The sequence below is a fragment of the Galeopterus variegatus genome, unplaced genomic scaffold (assembly GCF_000696425.1).
Source record: "Galeopterus variegatus unplaced genomic scaffold, G_variegatus-3.0.2 Scaffold16854, whole genome shotgun sequence".
NCBI classification, from domain to species: Eukaryota; Metazoa; Chordata; class Mammalia; order Dermoptera; family Cynocephalidae; genus Galeopterus; species Galeopterus variegatus.
The window spans coordinates 5,947-20,158 of NW_007742965.1; the positions used below are offsets into that span (position 1 = coordinate 5,947).

At 34.6% G+C, this 14,212-nt stretch overlaps 1 long non-coding RNA gene across 1 annotated transcript; it reads left to right on the plus strand.

The window, feature by feature from the left end:
* Window positions 1-10,388: 10,388 nt before the first annotated feature.
* Window positions 10,389-12,581, plus strand: LOC103582582. Its single transcript, XR_549768.1, has 3 exons — window positions 10,389-10,474; window positions 10,937-11,121; window positions 12,501-12,581. It is a non-coding gene; the product is annotated as an uncharacterized LOC103582582 (long non-coding RNA).
* The last annotated feature ends 1,631 nt before the right edge of the window (window positions 12,582-14,212 follow it).

Genomic DNA, 14,212 nt, shown 5'->3' on the forward strand with positions numbered 1-14,212 from the left:
ACAGGGAAAAGTTTCCTGTTTTAAAAATTTAATTATCTGGCACCCTGTACCTTGGAGGCAACTTAGTGAAATACTTCAGAGCATGGGCTTTGGCATTAAACAAATCTTCCATTTACTGGTACTGTGACCTTGGGCAAATTGCCTAATCCTTATTGCTTACCTGTAAAATTAGGTGATGTTAGAGTAGTTATGGAAGGATTAAATAAAATAATACTGAGAAACTGGATATAATTATATGATAATAAAGGCTGAAGAGCTTGTTAGCTGCTAATATTTTTCTATTTTTTAAATGTTTCCTGGCTGTGCCTTTGTGGAGATATGTCTACACTCACTGACAAACATTTCCATGAAGAGGAGTGGGTGCAGAGCACACGAGGAACTCAAGGAAACCGCTTTACAAATGTGTTGGTTACAGTGCATTTCTTGGTGAAATAGAGGTTGATTGGCACTGGAGGCTGTAGTTTATCCACACTTGATGCAAATCTACAATGTTTATATATTGGGAAGGGGATGTATAAATAAGGAAAGAGAAGAAAAATTTGTTGACACAGATAAAGAAGAAGCACTGGGTATATGAGCCAGAGAGAGAGGGCAATTGTTAATGCTTAAGCTGAGGACAGGCACATAATCCTGATGAACCAATGTGTGATAATGAAAAGACCATGTGATTGGAAGCCTAATAGCTCTGAATTTGAAGCTCATTTTGTGTCTTGCCAGCTGTATTATCATGGACAAGTTATTTAACTTCTCTCCCACTATTTTCATATCTCTAAAATAAAAGGAGTAATAATATTTTCTATTACTAATTGTAAGGATAGGAAGAAATATGGAGAACTTGCTATCGTAAAGCCACCCAGTATTAATTCTTTCTTTCCATTGAATACTGTTTTTTAGCTAGGAAAACATATTCACATCTATTATTATTTTAGGATACATAGAGGAAAATATATCCCTAATTTTATATTCAGAAGACAGGTATAAAGCAAATTATGTACATATTAATAAACAGTATAGTTCTGTCAATCCTAGATCCAACAATAATTAACTAGTTGGATTTGTTTAAATTGCTTAACCATTCTGATCTTTGGTCTCCTCATTTCAAAATAGGAATGCACATTTATGAGTTTATTGTGAGGATTACGTAAGATAATAATCATAAAGCATCTTGTTGAGAACATGTCACAGAATACAGAAGGACTAACATAGGACATAAAGGCTTGTTTAGATCGCATAGTAAGCATTCTAACTCAGGAGAAGCACCTTCTTAACGAATACTCCATTTCATTGAGACTTCAGATTTTTTTAAAGACATGATACTAGACTGAGAATATATGCTCCCTAGACCCTAAGGAAAAAAACCAATATAATTTTTTTTAAAGCTACAACTTGTTCTTTTTTCCCCCTACTATTAATTGATAAAATTTTTGGCAATGGATTTGAGATAAAAGTCATTTTCATCGAATGGCTACTGCTTCATATTTGACAGGTTAGAATAAATGTATCTTCTTTATGAAATAGGATGGCATTATTGTACTTTATTTAGTTGTCCAATTAATCCAATTTAGAACAAATAAATAGGTCTGTGTCAAAACAAAGATACCAGGAGGAGGTTTAACTATATTTCTGTAAACTTTTTGGTGGTTATGTTACACTTACAAGTGACACACTATGACACAGGTTTCAGCTTTGGGGAGCTATGTGATAGAATCATGTGCCCTCATCTGTCTAGTTCCTATGACATGGTGGTGATTTTTTCCTCCACCACCCTGTTTCCATTCTTCTTCATGCAATGAAAGTATGGAGAGGGCAAACAACTTACCCATTATCCTTCCCAGTGGAGTTAAACCTTTTCCAGAATAGCACATGTTTTAATTTTGCTAATAGTGCGTATGGTATATGATAATCATGTGTAACAACTTAGAGTAGTTTAAAGTAAGTATCCAATTAAATTGTGCTTTTTGTAGAAAATGTATTAAATATTATTCTGATAAGTTGAAACTATGTGTTTTAAATAAAGTCAGTCATTTACATTTGTCTTCTCTTTTAGTGCTTTTCTACCCAAAGCAGTCTTGTTAAAAATGTCATGTTCGACAGTATTTAAAATAGTTTCAGAAAAAGTGGGAGAGAATATATAATTTGAGGGGAAAAAAAGATGAATAAGGAGACTTATTTTACTTGGCTGCAAGTACAAAATCTATTATCCTAGGATGACCTGAAACCCACATAAGTGTTATGTGAGAAAAGAAAATAAAGGTTTGTCCTGGCACCTCTCTTTGTAGCTCAAATTCAATTATGTACATCTCATTGAATCTTCATTACTGAGATAAAAATCCTATCTACTTCTATTCCACTTGATAATTTCTGTGAATTTCCTTCTTTCTAGTATTTGAGTGTTGAGAAGATTAATTAACATGCTTTAAAAAAAATACTACTAATGTCATTACTCTTTTGGGCAAAGAGTGATAACTCTGACCACTCTGTCTAGGAGTTTAATTTAAGAATTCCAATTTTATGCACTTATTACATGCACTTATATTGTATAATTTTAATTAAATATTTTAATTCCATTTTTTATACTTGGCAGTTGCCTCATCTGGTTATCATTCAAAACCAGACAACTCATACTTTGTATTCATCCAAATTGAATTAAAAGTAGTTTTCCTTAAGCTCTCTATGAAAGGCATATTTGATGTTACATTTTTTATGGCTTTATATAATTTAAAAACAAACAAACAAACAAAAAACCACAGCCAAAACAGTGCATATGGCGTTTTGTCAGTTGGGAAGAGGTTGGTTGGGAAATTATAGGAAATCCAAAATAATAGTAGCTTTAACTTGTTACCATTTTATTCTCCTTCTTATAAAAAGTCCACAAGTGTGCAGTTTCAGGCTAGACAGACAGTCCATGAAGGGCTCAAAGGATTACTCAAATCCTATTTCTCTAGATCAGTGAGAGGCCTAGAAGGGGTTAATCCCCGGAGCAATTCTTTCAACTGAGAAGAATTTCAAGGAGTAATCCTGAATCAGGTTTTCTCCCAGTTTTTATTGTCTAGGCAAGAAAGTTACAGAAAAGGAACACAGGTGGTTACAAAAAGAACAATGAGATAATTGTCATGGCAACACTCAGTTATCCAAGAAACATAAAGAAACGACTGAAGACAAGATGTGGAACATCCCCCAACCATCAACCTTGAAGCCTTTAGCTCACATACTTTCCCATCATTAGGTTTAGCTGCACCGGGGACAACTGCCCTTAGAGCAAGCGTATTTGCTGTGTTACAATTTTTTTTATCTACAACAGAGACTTTAGTCCTGGGAAAGTTTTCTTTTTTTCCCAAGCTAAGCATTTCTACGTGCAGTACTAAAAAGTTAGGCGATTCCTTAAACTACAGGGCTGTGGCCCTGCTAAGCTATAAGTTAGGCCCTGTAAAATACATTTGCTTTATTATTGTTGGTATCCTCCACGATAGCCATCAGAAAAGAGGGAAGGGTAAGGGTGGACACACTCCCTCCTCAAGGACATTTTCTGAGCTGTACAGGACACTTGTGCTTTTATCCCATTGGACAGAGTTCAAACATGACCAAAACTTTCTGCATGATTATGGTTTTTTGTGTTTTAAGTGCCTAACACAGGGGCTAGTGCATATTACTACTTAATTTCTAAGCTCTGTGACACTCTAAGCCTTGTAATTACTGAGTTGATTCAAGCAATAATAAATTTATTTACACTATCTGTATTTAAAAAGGACTTTGACTTTGATTCCATCTGGTAGTGTAGTCACTTAAGAATTTTGCCCTATATGTTTTATCAAGCAAGATTTGAGAATATTTGTGTTTTATGAGTATGACATGCTATTAATTACCATTTCCATTTGATAATAGAGATTAAGGATTTATTTTTCCAAGTGTCTTATTATAAACATTGCCTAAAAGTAAGCATAAATCTTGAAAATACTGAAGAAATACATCTGTAACCCCATTTCAGTTAGTTGATAAAAAAAATCTCATTATTAGAGTCGTTAGCTAAATTAGCAAATTTGATTTGGAAATTTGGATTAATGCAAAATTCAAATATGACTCCAACTAATGTTAATTTCAGTTGGAAAATTTCAAATACATAAATACCTTAGGAAAAAAACAAACATCTAGAATTTATATTTTATCTCTGAGGAAAATAATCTTAGTTTCAAAGTTTCTGTATGTGTTAAAGGATAGTCAGATGAAATAAAATTCAGAAAAACATTTTAATTTAAGATGAACTTGATTTTTTTCTGATGATTGGGCACTAGGGATTATAAAATATTTAGTGAACCATTGCCAATAAACGTTGTTATTTAACTTGTTTTGATTACTGAGTATTTTTTTGCCCAGGAAACAGCAAGATTATTTGTTACTGAAACCCATTCTTCATAATACAATCTTAGTTTTCAGTTGTTCTAGCTTTTCAGTTTTCTAAGTACTTCCTGTGTAGATTGTCATTTAATTTCCATGAAGCCTGTCATGGTTGTTATTACTAGCTTAAAAACGTTATCCTCTGTAACTTGGGTTTTGTATGCATGACTTGATCTGTCTGGGAAGCTGTTTTTCTCCATTCTTGACTTTGTCCTTTGTTTTTTATCTTCTCTAGGAACTTTACCTGACCTGTCATCTTGGGAGAATGTCCCTTCCATGGCTTCCCAAAATAGCTTATACTTTATCATGGCACTCTTTACACAGTATTGTGATTGTCTCTCTTTACCATGAGACATTTCATGTGGAAATTATTTACTTATTGCTTGGTAATCTTATTATCAGTGCTTAATATATTGTAGGAGTACCACAGTTATGCTTTTAATGAAATCAAAACAAGAAAGAAACCTACTATCCTTTAGTATTTCCCTAGTTTTGAAGGTGCGTTGCTCTGTGTAAGCAGCATCTTGTTACCCCCATGTTTTGTGTGGACGTTAGTGTAGCTGCTACAATACATATTCTTGGAAAGCATAATTTTCATCTCTGGATGTGTTTTATTCATAACAACTTTTGGATATCAGATTTCAACCATTTTAGAAGACTTTTGTTAGAACTAGAGGCAAAAGGTTGCTTTACTTAACTATTTGGATGTTTTGACAGTTCTGTCTAGAAGGCAATCTTATTACAAAGAGGCACTAGCAATTTATTCAAATGTATTGGCAGAGGTGGGGAAGGGCATGCTTTTTTCCTTTCAATTTTTAGAAATTTCATTTTACTTTTGTCTTTTTCCTAAACAGTAGAAATGATATGTTAGGTTTTTATTGAAGATCAATCCCTTTGATTTGCCTTTTTATATTCTATATTCTCTGCTTCATGTGTATGATTGGCGGAGACCTTATTTTGTGAAGAAATGTGTCACAGGTAGTTAATATGAAATGCTAATCATGGTTTCTCAACTTCAGCCCTGTTGACATTTTGGGCTGGAATTTTCTTTGCTGGGAAGGACTGTTCTGTTCCTTGTAAGATGTTTAACAGCATCCCTTGCCTCTACCCACTAGATACCTGTGTCATCGCCCCAGTTGTGACAACCGTAAATGTCTCCAAACACTGCCAAACATACCCTGGGGGGAAGTCACCCCTGCTTGAGAACCACTCTGCTAAATAAATGTTCCCCTCTGTCTCTGCCAATGTTTAGAGTCAGCTAGGGATTTGCATGCCTATTTACTTTAAACATTTGCATTTAATTCTGTCCAATGCATTGTTATTGTGGATTTGACTGATTTTCCTTAATCAAGTGTCCGGATTATTGTAATTTTAAAAAATGGTATTTTTGACAAAGGGTTGTTAGTGGAGACTGGGGGAAAAATGGGCAGAATTTTCACAGAGAAAAGAAATTCTACACATGCAACAGTGATTCCTACAAAATATGTTCAAAATTAGGAAAAAAAAAAAGCTGAAAGGATTTAATAGAGAACATTTTGCTATTTTTTCTTATAGTGATTTTTTAGAATTTAGGTGTTAGAATGATTTCATATGTGCAGATGTATTTTCTTCCTTTGACTAAAACAAATGTTTATTCTTTTTCTTTCTCCAGTTTATATTCCTCATCACTGGCTGCTTAATTTCAGTGACTATTGTTCTAAAAGATAAATTCTAAGAGAAGAAATCTATCTGAGAAGCATATCCACCTACACACATAGATATATCAAATTGATCCTACTGCTTATAATTTAGAGATCAGTAACATTTTTGTTTTCATTTTCTCCCCGAAAAAGCACATTAACTTCACATAAATACATAGCATGAACCTTTAATTGTAAGGCAACTTCACATAATATGCATGAAATTGTTTCTAATATGATTCTGGCTTGATGTTATATTAAAATGTATTTGTTTTTAATATCCATAGAAACCAGAAGATTATTGACATGATTGGCATGTAAACAAAATATGTCATCAATTTAAAGTCATGGTAAAGCCTTTGGTATAAATGATGTGTTAAAGTAGAGTTCCTCATTTATAGCCAGAGTGTCAAGCTTGGATTTTGACACATTTCTTACTAGTTGTGTGACCTTTGGTATGCTAATTAACTTTTTCTTGCCCAGAGTAAATCTTCTGTAAAATGGAGCTATTTCATAAGACTATTTTTGAGTGATAAATCAGTTAATATATATAAGTATTTGACACATCAGAAGTACTGAATAAGTTTAGTGCTATTATTTATAATTATTGTAACTATTGCAATGTGAAGGATTTCTATCTTTGAGTCGTATCTTCAGGAAAAAAAAGTATGGGTTCTATAAATGTGAAAAGCATCAGTAACAGAAGTCTGGTCATAACAGTGTTAGAATTAACCCAAATTTATTCTGAACTTCCAAAATGGTACTTTATTTCTTTTCATCACTTTAATGCAAGTAAATATTATACAAAATGTGGAGAGTTTTAATGCAAAAAAGAAACCTGACCTAGTATGCACGTACCTAGAATTGAGTTATTTTATCTCTTTCCTCTTCTTTTTTTCTTCTAGAAAAAGCATGGGATCTAGGATCAGGGAAACTGTATTCCAAGTCTGGCTTTTCCTCTTATTAACCATAAAACCTAGAGTTAGTTTGTTAATTCTTTGAACCTCTCTTTCTTCCTGTGTAACATGGGACAGATGATAACACTTTTTACTACTGCTTACTTTCAAGCCTATGTCAATGTCACCTGGGCTCTGAAGACCTACCCTTGTCCATTCCTGGGCTGGAGCAATGTTGTCCTTTGTCCTCTAGTGTAGCAATTTTCCACAGCATTGGTTTATTTGAATCCCCCCCAGTAGATTGAGCATTATCAGCAAGTGCATCTGTCTTGGTCACATTTGCAACATTCACATTAGGGCATAGCCCAGGAGAAATCAGTCACAATAGCCATCTAACTTGGAGTCACTCCATTGCTAACTTTATTCTCATGATGCGGAGGATTATACTCTAGGTTATACTCTCTAATTCAAAGAGCCGTATTATATATAATCCTGAAAACGTGCCTGCTACATGGCTCCATATGACTAGAATCCTCCAAAGAATAAGGCAGGCAAGACAAGATTGTCTAGGTGTGGTTATCATACTATTTATCATTTTTTCCTCTTTGTGTGTTTTATGAATTGGAAAATGACAGGAATATAATATGTGAACATTGGGGATCCCATGAGGCTAAGTACCTCAGTTTTCAAGGGTTATGGGCTTTAGGCACATTGACAAAAAGATGCACTCATCTCCTTCCTGTTCATTCCATCTGGCCTAATAGCATGTTTGCCCTTTAGAAATGTAATTACACGGAGACTAATTAGTGGGCTATTGCAGTTATTAAGGTGACAGAAAAGACAAAAAGGGCTCTGACAGAGCCATAAAGATGAATATTGAGAGGCACTCTAAGAACCTTAGAAAACAAGAGTCAGTGAGCTTTGGGGACTTTACAAAACATGGAATTGTGAGAATGAGTGAAGTCAGGAGTGATAATCTGGTTTCTGATTTTACCAACTGGAGTGAATGATGGTGTTAATTATTAAGGAGGTCCTCCCCCTTATTTGTTTCATTTTTTATTCATTTTTGAGTGGGTGATATTGTTTTCTAATTTTGGATATGTTGATTTTGACATTCCAGTAAGCCCCTAGATTGACGTGGCTCAATCAGCTGTTGAAAACAGATCCACATGTCAGGAGAGAAATCATTAACTTTAGAGTTGACAGCAGCCAGCTTATACATGAGCCATATTTATGCATGATGTCATGCAGAGAAAGTATTTATCAAGAGGAAAGACAAAGGCAAACCCCTGTGGAACACCAACTTCTTTTAAAGGAGTATACGAATGAAGAGGCACTTTCTTCATTCTGCATGGGATGGTCTCAAGAATGGAAGAGTACTAGTAGTGACAAAACAAAATACTTTCAGGTCGGAAGATGAGCTCAGTCCTCTCAAGTATAGTTGCCTGCATGGTTCACATAACTGCACTATTTTGCGGGTTTGATAATTGATAGAAATTTGATATGACATTTCTGGAGAATTATGGGACTAGAACCTAAACTAGATTTAGGGGTAAATGGGCTGTGAGGCATTCGATATATGCACCATAGACCATTCTTACAGGAAATCTGACTTTGAAGGGAAGAAAATAATAAGCAGTCTTAGAGGTGGACGCAGTAATGGATAAACGTTGTAGGGGTATTTTCTTCTCTATGTGCTAAGAAGCACATAAACATTTTTGTATCCGCAAGAGAAAGGAAGGTGTAATGGGGAAAGAGATTGAAGATACTAGACAAAGAGAGGCTCACTGAAGGATTTGCATTCCTAAGGAAGCTAGAAAAAGCAGAATTAACTATCTGGATGGTATTACTCCTCTGGTGCCATTAGCCTTTTATCAAAGGAGAAGCACCTCTTTATCTGGATTTGAAAGGAAAGTGATAAAGACAATTGAGGTTGTAAATAAGTTTCAGAAATGATATAATGTATGTGAGCTTAGTTAATTAGACGGCATTATGTCAGTAACATTATAGTTATAAAGAATATTAAATCTTTTTGAAAAAAAGTGTTCTTTTTATCAGTTTTACCCACTTTTAAAGAACTGACCATTTTCACAAACACTTGATTACTGCAGAAAACTTTGTTCTTCCTTGTTCCCAGCATCTGAAATGTGCACTTAATAGCACAGCATGTCAACTTCACGATCAAGTTAATTGTTGCTCAGTGTCTTTATAGAAACGTACATTTATGTATATATGAAAGTGATCTTAATGTGCTTTGAGAATTCTTTGTTCTATTCAAATGACTTCTTAGCATGATTAGAACTACTGAGGTTGTTAATATATGCTGATGGCACAGGTGACTGTTCTTTAATTTCCAAATGCTTTTCTACAAATATTTTCTCAAGATGCCCATTATATAATAAGCTGAGTATTTTAAAATACTCAACAAAATAAGTTTTTATAAGTAGCCTTCTCTTTTCTCAGAGCGCCATTTTACCAGTCTTTCAAAGTCCTCAGAATCTACTGAGTTGAAACTGCAGTTTGAGGTGATAACAGAAGTATTCAGGCCCAATAGATGTGCCCAGTGTCTGTAAGATACTTACTAATTGCAAGAGAGTGGGGATACACAAAAAGCCCTTTGTGAGAGCTCTTTGAATTTAGTTCATTTCCCTGGCACCATATTTTCATAGACATGATTGTAATTGATTTTCATTTAGGTCAGGAGGGTGGGGTCTGCAATGGCTGTGATATTACATGTGGCTACAGCCTAAGGAGCCTCTTAGGAAGGACCGTATAAGTCTTAGGGTCTATAGAGAAAGGTGTGTTTCAGAAGAGTGAACTGAAATTTGCAGTGTTCTGAAATTCAAGCTTATTTGACTAACTGCAAATAGGAAGGAAATAGCATGTGGATATCCCTCAGTCTTTTTCTTTGTTCCTTTATGGCATTTAATTAAATTCTGACTCTTTTTACTGTTGACCCAGACTACCTCTTGTCTTTTGAGCAGTCATGAGCCAATATTTCCCAAGCAACATGACTAGTGAGAGAGGCATCTCATGTTTCCATATATTTATCACTGCCTTAGACGAGTTCCCTTTACAACGTGATGAGAAAATGTGCATGCTCTAAGAAGAAATCCAGGTGGCTGGTAATTCTAGTGGGAGAGAAAAGACAGCTAGAAAGGGGAAAGTTCAGTGGTGGTAAAAGCCTTTTGAAAATATTTGTTAATACTTTCTAATGCAGCATAAATGCTACTGATACCAAATCCAGTGTTTTCTCTCCTGAGGAATTATTTTCTTTTACTTAGAATTTATTTTTATAGTACCAGGGCAGCATTTTTATTTCACTGTTAACCATTCTTATTTTGAGCATATAAAATAAAAATTTGTGGTTTTATATATCGTAATACAGTCCTTTCTCCAAATTTCTGTTTTCCTCATGCAGAGGGTTACTTCTACAGGAGAACAGCAGGTTTGCAGAAGCATTGCATTATTATAAATTGGCCATCGGGAGCAGGCCTACCCTGGCTTGTAAGTAATATTCAAGATTTTTTTAAAAATTCCTCTTCCATCCATGAAAATTATCTTTGTGACCTAGTCTCATAGAAAAAACACTTGGTGCTCCTTTTTCTGAATACTTGCTTCTCAAATTATGGACCTCTAACTACTATATGTCTCTCAATTCCATCGCATTTTGATGTCCATTTATCATTTTAAAAAATAGTACAATAGCTAAAATGTTTACTCAGTTTTTAAGTTCAAAAATACTTGGAATTCCTTGAGGACAGACACTATGTTATGTTTCTCAGTGATACTTGCAATTCCAACTACCAATATTGATGGTATAAGTATTAGCCTATCAGTATTTATTTCTTTGTTTTCTATTAAAATCAGAAAGAATCCATAGAAAGTAATCTGAAGCAAAGATAACTTTATTTTATCCATAATGTGTACCATCTTCTCACTCTTCTGTTTTCCACTTTTTTCTCTCAGCTGCATATTTGAACACTGGTATTATTCTAATGAACCAAGGAAAAACTGAGGAAGCCCGTCGTACGTTCCTAAAGTGTTCTGAAATCCCGGATGAAAACCTAAAAGACCCTCATGCACACAAGAGCTCTGTTACCAGCTGTCTGTACAACATGGGAAAACTCTATCATGAGCAGGGACACTATGAGGTCTGGTCAAAACCCATATCCTTTTCCTTCTGCCTTGTTGTGATCCAAATCTCAATGTTTTTCTAACCTGCAATCTCTTTGGAGGGCTGCTGCTGTCCTTTGAGAAACTAATATGTGTTCACATTAAAAGGGTTTCGTGATTAAATTTGTTTGGGAAAAACATCTGCTAAATAAAAATTCACAGATTTTTGTCGCATGAGTTTCTCAGAGCAATTAATACGTCAGTATGTATTGCAACCACTCAAGAAAGGGAGATAACATGCATCGTTTCTCAAGCTTATTTGCTCACCATTTCTTTGACTTTAGGATCCAAGAAACAGTTTCTAGAATTGTTACCCTAACCCAGTATTTGACATTTTCTAAATATTCAATGGGGCTTCAAACAGTTCATTGTAAAATCCATGTTATCTTTTAATTCCATCATTCCACAAACTTTCTGAAGTACCCTTGTACTGTTCATACTCTGAGTTATTAAGAGAGTGATTTGATGTAAATCTTAGCTATTTCTCTTTTAAAAACTATAATGAAATAAAAACTAACTTTTTTATTTGGGGGAAAAGGAAAAGTGGTGTGACAGGATGTTGTATTGTAGGTTGGGAGGGGACCCAGGCTTGTCCTCCCTTTCTCTGACAGGAAGAGTCGATGTGTACCTCACTGCCCCTCTTTCCCTTTTCAAACTGTTCCCCCTGCCCACATACTCTTCCACATTGCATTAAGACTGCAATATAAAGGGCCAACCCCGTGGCGCACTCGGGAGAGTGTGGTGCTTGGGAGCGCAGCGACGCTCCTGCCTGGGTTCGGATCCTATATGGGAATAGCCGGTGCGTTCACTGGCTGACGGTGGTGTGGGCGACACCACACCAAGGGTTGTGATCCCCTTACTGGTCACGAAAAAGACAAAAAAAAAAAAAAAGACTGCAATATAAAGATAGAGGTACAACTTTTAAAATAATTGCATTTAATAATTTGTAAGCCTCAGTAGTTGGAAGATCTGTTTAACTGATACCATATTTAGTTCCTACTGGATTGTCTGACTTTAAGTAACCATGGAGTTTAGCTGAGTAATGGGTAACTACCAAATACGATTTTTTAAAAAGTTTTTTTATTTAATAATGTATGTGAACTGGAAAATTTATATTAAAAGACCATTGCTAACATTGAACTCCTTAAACTGAATTTTTATATTCTTCACTGACTGGGCTATTTTTATTCGTGAAATTGAAATAGTATGCTATCAAAGGACAGCTCAATTATTTTTCTCTAGTGAACGATTCAGAAATAGCAATGGATGGTTTTATCTTTGGAAGAATGTTATTTTCTTTTTGGTGAATATCCCTGTACTTTAGTGATGATTTATTTTTTTTTATTTCTTAAATTAGGAAGCCCTTAGTGTATACAAGGAAGCAATTCAGAAAATGCCAAGGCAGTTTGCCCCACAGAGCCTGTACAACATGATGGGTAAGTAAAACATTAGTATTTTAATCAGTTTTTCAGGGACCTGTAGAGAAAGGAAAATCTGTGCTTGTGTTAAATGGAGTTCTAATAATCTCATTAATCCTCACAAAGAAACCTTGTTCACAATTGGATGTAACATTCAGATTTTGACAAAGCACACTTGTTCTGACATGAGCAAATAAATGCATTAACATAGTGATTCCCAACACATTGTCCACATCCCAGAACTGTGGCAAGGAATTCTCAAACCATCTGGATATGAGTAATAGCTAGACTCTAGAGATTGAAAAAGTAATATCTTGTGCATAATGTGTAATTTTTCAAGCATGTTTACAAATGAATAAAATACACATTAATTTTAATGAATTTATGAAATGCATGATAATTTTTGATTGTTATCTTCTTAATCAGAAAATATTCTAAAGTAAACATCATACGTATGATGTAGAGATTCATGAACTTCGATGCTAATAAAAGATTACGTAACTGACCCAACTTGTATGGTTTTCATTGTTTAGGCCTTTGATCTCAGGGTTTTCCAGAGTAATATTTTGGAATAAGAAGAAGATTGGGAAGACTGTAAATGTGCTACTGCAATTATTCCACGTTGAATAATTAGTTTAATTCTCTTGTTAGTCAGAAATTATATAGATCTAGAGCATGGATTTTTCTAGGTAAAGAGATTAAGAACTAGAAATTCTAATAGAATATTGATGTATCACCAGTGATCGATCCCTGACTGCCTTGTTGTAAATTGTTACCACAGCTGTTTGATAGTGGACATAACTGAAAACTGCCTATTCAGCATGTAACTCCTGGAAAAAAAAAAAAATCCCTAAAGTTTAAGATGCCCTGCTGATTGATTAACGTTGCTATTTCAAGATGAGAGAGAAGAGAAGGGGTTGTTTTTATCCTCAACTCAAATGTTTCTTTTTCTTTAAAGCAGAAATTGCAAACTCAGATTTTGCCTTCTCATTAAACCTGGCTCAATTGTTTAATATTTCTAAGCCTCCTTCATGCATATAAAATAAATGAGATTAGACTACATGATCCCCAGGATTATTTTACACTTCTGTATTCTACGATTTGAAAATGATATGTGCTGTATGGCTTGAGCATACACAAAGAAGTCCCAAACTGAAAAATATACACCTGGCAAGAATACTCATGATCTCTTTTTGCCAAATGACAGAAAATTCAGAAATAGTTCAGTGATAGAATGGGGCACAAGTTGGTAAACAGAAAAAAAATTATTGGGAAAAGGTTAAAATATTCATTCCACATCTCTGGGAATCCTGCTTCCAGTTTGCCTGTGCAGCAGAAGAGTGATTTAATGTTCATATTAAAGAGGACAGCAGAGTACTTTTTAGTTTTGGGTTTTTTTTTTTCCCCAATCTGGTATAATTATTAAAAGGTAAAATCTAGCTTCATTAACTGTATGTTTGCCTTAAACTTTTATGAATTACAATAGTGCCTTTTACTAAGCAGCATTTTACCATCAATCTGTCTACGTGAATTAAATGTAGATGTGCTGAGGGCCTGCAGATTTATCAGTTGAATTAACTTTTTTGTATCAATGCAGGATGTTTTTCATGTCAAAGTAAATACTAAAAGGATAACTTTATCTTTGTTAAAG